Genomic DNA, 7,430 nt, shown 5'->3' on the forward strand with positions numbered 1-7,430 from the left:
ACGCTGTAGCCAAGTGAACATCTTAATAGCACGATTTTGTACAGTTAGCAGTCTACAATATGCATATACGGTGGTTTCATCAACATTCGTTGAATACCAATTTTCGTGGATTTCTTGTTAAGTTTATCCATGAAATTAAGTGTTCATTGAAGTGCAATTTCTACTAATAATTTGTATAAATAGGATCATTGGCCACGAATTTAAGTATCCCTGAAACCATGATTTTCACTTTATCCACGAAAATTGATACTCTTGAATATAAATGAAACCACAGTACTACAGTTAGCAAACCCCATTATCTATATTTAACTTTTCTTTTAAATGGATTATAAACCTTTCCTACTTTGACCATTTTTACATAAAATCTGCTTTTCATAAAAAATAAATTGCTAGCACAAACATTTTTTTTTTAAAGTTTTGAAAAATGTAATGTTTCAACGCGTCTTTATGTATTCTTAATCTAAAGACAAAAGCTATAAAAGACTATTCTCTTGGTCAATGGTTACAATGTCCTATCCACTGTCCTATTTAAAAAAAACCCGAAAAAAACGCAGTTGTTGTTTATTGACACAACATTAATAACACAGAATAAGAAACAAACACGAATTGATTCGAACGAATTTTGTAAATGTTGATACATATTAAGGTACATGAAAGATTCACAGTCAATATATCCAGTGTATGTAGTATTATACATGTAAATGAGATAAGATAGAGTCATCACGCAACATACCTAACATATACATGTATACAATCATTTCATACATATCTTTTACAATTATAATTACGCTATGCTTTGGTTATGATTTTAATGATATGCTATACTATTTTAAGGATATGCTATACTTATATAATAATATGCTATGAAAATTTGAAATGAAAGGCTTAATGATAAGATATGTTATGGTATGCTATGACATTTGCACGAAAACGTCTCTATGTACTGTAGAGTTCAACACATTTGAATTAAAATGATAAGAGGCTAAAGCCCACCACTGGTATGTATTGTTAACAATATTTCTCGAAAATATAATAAATTAAAAGCGCGTTGAATCATGTTGTATGCTATGTTATGGTATGATATGATGATTGGCAATCATGAGATTATATGTTATGGTATCGGATTCCAAAGCAGTGGTATAAGATTTCAGTGCTCTGTTACATTGTATGCTGTGGTATATGTTGTAAACGATTCATATATGCTTGAACTGACTGAAGGCATAAGTAGGAATTGTCAATCTGAACTATCAAAAACAAGATGCATAATAAATTATCCGGGGATGCACAAACAACTGCATGTATTTTTATACGCGGTACGGTAACTTTTCATCTATGACACCAAATAATTTGATGATTAGACGGGAACGCCAAACACGTCAACTTCACACAGAGCGAGAAACTCAGTTATCTTGGAGATCTTTACGAATCTTCCCCTTGTTGATGTCGGACAATCGATGACGACCAGCTGTGACGCAGTACCGGGACCAGCAAAGAAACCACAGGGAGTGTTGATGTCAGATTCTGTCAGCCCCACAGTGACGGTAACATCATGCAGCCGGAATGACATATCTAAAATAAGTCATATTTTGGTCATAAGGGTATGTACAGAACACTAGAACAAGCTTCTACACCAGTTGTACGGATAAGTTCAGTAAGCTTTTTAAACAAAACGCTTCACTTTTTGCACGGTTCTGTTTATAAAATACAGCTGCAAGCTTTGTGAATGGTTTGCTTGCTTTTATTATGAGGTGGTCGTGGCCTGAAGCCTTTTACTTTTTGCGATAATGATTTTAAAAGTAACATACGTGTACATCATTACAGGGGAATATTATATTTATAATCTTTGTGAAAAAAAAATGGCTTTTCACTCCTAAAGTCTAGACAGTTATCAACTGTTATAAATTTTTCAGCTTTCCTGGTTTTATGGTTCATGAGAAGAAGATTTTTAAAGATTTACTCTGTATATTCCTATGTAAAACTTTGACCCCCAATTGTGGCCCCATCCTACCCCCGGGGGTCATGATTTTCACAACTTTGAATCTACACTACCTGAGGATGCTTCCACACAAGTTTCAGCTTTCCTGGCTGATTAGTTTCTGAGAAGAAGATTTTTAAAGATTTACTTTATATATTCCTATGTAAAACTTCGACACCCCATTGTGGCCCCACCCTACCCCCGGGGGTCATGATTTTCACAACTTTGTATGTACACTACCTGAGGATGCTTCCACTCAAGTTTCAGCTTTACTGGCTGATTAGTTTCTGAAAGCAAGATTTTTAAAGATTTACTCTATATATTCCTGTTAAACTTCGACCCCCCATTGTGGCCCCACCCTACCCCCAGGGGGTCATGATTTTCACAACTTTGAATTTACACTACCTGAGGATGCTTCCACTCAAGTTTCAGCTTGTCTGGCTGATTAGTTTCTTAGAAGAAGATTTTTAAAGATTTACTCTATATATTCCTATGTAAAACTTCGATCACCCATTAAGGCCCCACCCTACCCTCGGGGGTCATGATTTTCACAAATTATAATTTACACTACCTGAGGATGCTTCCACACAAGTTTCAGCTTTCCTGGTCTTATGGTTCATGAGAATAAGATTTTTAAAGATTTACTCTTTATATTCCTATGTTAAATTTCGACCCCCAATTGTGGCCCCACCCTACCCTTGGGGGTCATGATTTTCACAAATTATAATTTACACTACCTGAGGATGCTTCCACACAAGTTTCAGCTTTCCTGGTTTTATGGTTCATGAGAAGAAGATTTTTAAAGATTTACTCTGTATATTCCTATGTAAAACTTTGACCCACCAAATGTGGCCCCATCCTACCCCCGGGGGTCATGATTTTCACAACTTTGAATTTACACTACCTGAGGATGCTTCCACACAAGTTTCAGCTTTCCTGGTCTTATGGTTCATGAGAAGAAGATTTTTGAAAATTTCTCGAAAATTTTCATAAATTCCTAATGATCTCCCTTTGCAAAAGGGCGTGATCCTTAATTTTCACAAATTTAAATCCCGTTAGGCTAAGGATGCTTTGTGCCAAGTTTAGTTGAAATTGGCCCAGTGGTTCTTGAGAAGATGTTGAAAATGTGAAAAGTTTACAGACAGACGGACGGACAGACAGACAGACAGACAGACGTACGACAGACAAAATGTGATCAGAATAGCTCACTTGAGCTTTCAGCTCGGTGAGCTAAAAAATGATACACTTCCTGAACCAAACGAGGAGTTATAGTTCTCCGATGCATACTAAACTCGAACTACAATTTCATTCATTAGCCAACCCGCGTTCGTAGTTCCCCCGTTCCTATTATTTATGTATAACAGTGGAATGGACCTTTTCCGAATGGACATACACTGCAAACATACATGTACTATCGACCAAAGTTGGGAATGTATCAAACAGTGGATTTTTTTAAAATTCTAAATGAATTTTTTGGAAAAATGAAATATTTTGAGGTGTTTTTTTTTTATATTTGAATTCAAAAGTTCATGGGATTTTAGTTTGGTAAAATATACCCCACAAAAAATGTTCATGCAAATCCCATTTGTTTTTGCGATAAAGCATATATACAGCAGCCCAGATAAAAACTAAACATGCCTAATGCCAATTCTTGATAAGTACCTCTTCATATATTCTAACAATTACATAATTTCATTAGTTAGCTTAAATAAATTGTAACCTTTAAATTGCAATGGCAAAATCAATGAGCACTTTTTAAGATTGGTCAGCTACGACAGTATAAGATGTACTCTGTAATGTTGCAAACAAATTGTGTGATGGCAATGGAAGTTTTAAAACAACAAAAATATTTTAATCGCAAAACAATTTGGAAAAATTCACAAAAAGCAAAATTTGCAATGTCATAATACAGCGTACAAATATGGTATGCGGTTCTAGATGACGAACTCGTGTATTATGAGAGCGAGTTTGACACCCAAAAATCTACAATCCTTCATTTTCTGTATGATACATGTACTTACAGCAATTGAATTCTTTAATGCTTAGGTAATGCTTAGCGAACTAATTCACGACCAAATAATTAGATTATCGGACAACTAGCAACACGAGAAACAATTTAGAAATGCATGATTTAGTCCTAAAGGTGTTACAGAGCATGATGTCCGGAGAATGAAAACTCCCTCAAAAAGTTTTGGATGGAACAATAATGGTGGTTTTGAAAAAATAGTTTGAACAGTTAAAGTGCTACTCTACCCGGATATCATGATTTTAACAAAGTTAAATCTGCACTACTTGAGAATGCTTCTACACAAGTAACAGTATTCTGGCCGATTGGTGTTTGATAAGGTTTTTTAACAAATTTTCTTTGTATTCCTATATTAAAATTTAACCCCCTCATTGAGGCATACTCCTACACATGGAACGTGGCTGGCACGATTTTCATGCGTGTTACTTTATAGAAAATCATGCAAAAATCCGATGAAAAGTTTCTCATGCGAATAAGTTTTCATGATATTTGCATGAAAACTAATTAATTTTAATGCGATTTTTTGGGGCATGTTTTACATGCAATAAGATATTTAGTGTCAAAATTATATAAAAGTATGCTAAATTCACATGAAAATTGCATGTTTTTTCATATAAAAATTATTTATGACAAATCAATCCATAACACTTTTAAAACATTCTTTCATTCATATATATTCACATAGTAGTATTTTTTTCAAACAATTATTGTTAAAAAAGTTGACATTAAGGCAATAAAAAAATTAAGGTATAAATCAAACATTAGAATGAAGTTTAAATTTTATCAGAAAATACATGTGTTTAATACCTTTTTATGTCTTTGTTCATGTAAACATGCAAAACTTTGCCATTACAATAGTCATTTTTACCCACTGAGTTATGCCCCCATTTTTAGATGGTCACGAAACATTAGGATTTTATTTTATATATGGTACATCCTGATTGGGTTGGTAATCATTGTAGACACATACTTTATGTCTTAGGTATTTTAAGTACAATTTAAGAGTTTGCGTGTACATGTATCAAACCTGTCGTATGCAGTTACTGAATTATATATAGTTTAATTTACAGCTATGTTCAGAGATGTATTTATTTCTTTGCTAGACAATAAAAATTCGCTTAAAAACCATAACAATGTGATACACGTTTTCCATGATTCCAAGTGAGAAATGCACAGACCTCTCATACTATTTCAGAAGGAGTGAGAATAGCAGTACTTAACCTGTTGGCATCATTAGTATTATAACCATGAACCTGTGTTTACTTTTAGAGAAATCATTGTTAAAGTACATATGTATTGTCATTTTAAAGACAAAAGCGATTACTTACTAACCACCGCTATAAAATAAGTTTTCTGTTCCTGACTGAACCCCCTTATATTTTACATAACGTGTGTGTTGGGTGTATTCCTCATACTCAATAGTACAGTATTTAATAAAGAGGGTTAGAGGCAAAGGAATCTCGAATTCATTATAATATGTCATAAAAAACTGTACCTTTAATGTTACGATTTTCAATATACTTACGAGCGTATTCAAAATCTGATTTAATCCTATCCGAATATTCTGACTCTATAAACTGAGCTGATATATTGTCCCATTCATGTATGTTATCCTCACTTGGATGAGCAAGCCACTCAATGGGTTTAAAACAGTTCATAAGACATCGCAGGTCATATTTATGGCAGTGTTTTGTAGTAAAAATATCGTCGTTTTTTTGTAGTTTTTATTAAATTAACAAATCCTAAGATTCAAAAACAGATTGTGTACAGGTCAACCAAAGTTTATTCTGTTATTAGTAACGATTACTAAACTACCAGTGATTTCTGAACGCAGATAAATGACAGAAAACGGATGAAATTTTCTGACGCGAGGAAGTTCACATAATACTATTTATGTACTTTTGTTCAATAAGTAGCGTATGGTCCGACGAACATTTTTTTGGTGTGGCCTAACATACGCTTAGTTGAATTCTGTGCAAAGGTATAAGAGTTGCGTTTACAACCTATCCCCAGCCCCGGAGGGGGGGGGGGGGGGTGTAAAATACAATACCCCATCGCAAGTTATTCAGTGGAGTATAATAAAAAGAAGTATTTAGAGAAATCCGGTAAATGTTCACACATTAATTTCTTTATCGTTTTACATTATTATGTCTATTCACTGCATTTATTAAAGCATAGATAATTCAATGATGAAAATGTGTCCGGCAAAATAAAACCATTTATACAACTTCTTTTTGCAGACAATACAAAAGAACAAATTAACAATTATTTCTCTTTTTTTTTTTGGAGGGGGGGGGGGGGGGTGACCATTTTAATTTCACTATATTGATCAAAGGTATGGACATAAAAACCAAAATCTAAACTTCAGTGTTCTCGTGATTTACTGTATTTCGATTCAATTTACAATGCTGTTTGTGATCGGCTTCGGCCGATCACTATTGTGTCCATATGAGGCATCCGGCAAATGCTTCCACGAGCGCACACATTCCGCTTGCATAAGTAGTTCTTATAAAACTCGAAGTTTAGTTTAGTAGTTATGTAATATTCTACTCAGTTTTATTTAAATTCATTTACTTTAAGATATGCAAACATACATAAAATACAGTTCGACCTTTTAATTCAGGAATGCACATTTTGTCTCACGCGTAAGAATTTCGATCGAAAGATTCATTCAGTAATGCAGTTGACCTCGATGAACTGACATCAATCATAAAAAGATGCCACATGAACTGACCTCGATTTATTGATGTTGCATAATAGAAGCTAGGAAGACGGCTTGATTTATAAACAAGGTTACGTTATAATGCGACCTAAATAGCAAGTTAAGATGGCATTCAATTTTTTTTCAGTCGCATAAAATTATTTTAATACAACTCATTCTTTCTATAAGTGTTAATGCTCTTTGAAGAGCCCTACTCAGTATTCTAAAGAAGAAGATGATTCATTAACATTTAATAATTACGTTAATAAAATAAAACTAGACAAGGAGTTTACGTACGGCTTTCCCCAAATTTATTTCGAAATTAAATTTGTTGACGGTTTATAATGATGAAATTATGGTGAACAGATTCAAAATATTCTATATTTTGTAAAAATACAGTACCTTTTTAATTATTTTACATTAAACTGATCATGCTGACTGCTTCTAGCTATCAATACATCATTATTGTCGATCATTCCTTTAAAAGGAATACTTGTATACACTTACCTCCGTATTGATCTATTCCTCTGTTAAGTATTCTGACAGATGTGATGCTATACACAGCCTGCAGATCCACCCTCCACCAGGGATTGGTGTCGCCACCAGCTGTATGTGTACACTTGTGTACATGAATGTTTGTTTCTCTGTTGCCATCCACTGCATACGCGGCATTATAGCCAGGTAGTGTTGATGACTGTGTGGCAGGTTTACCTAATGTGATGTTCGGC

General features: G+C 33.9%; 1 long non-coding RNA gene across 1 annotated transcript; it reads right to left on the bottom strand.

The window, feature by feature from the left end:
- Positions 1–546: 546 nt before the first annotated feature.
- On the bottom strand, positions 547–7,430 carry LOC105348038 (uncharacterized). Its single transcript, XR_010709179.1, has 2 exons — positions 7,210–7,430; positions 547–1,569 (listed from the first exon to the last, which is right to left on the bottom strand). It is a non-coding gene; the product is annotated as an uncharacterized lncRNA (long non-coding RNA).

Source organism: Magallana gigas, chromosome 1 (assembly GCF_963853765.1).
Source record: "Magallana gigas chromosome 1, xbMagGiga1.1, whole genome shotgun sequence".
Lineage (NCBI taxonomy): Eukaryota > Metazoa > Mollusca > Bivalvia > Ostreida > Ostreidae > Magallana > Magallana gigas.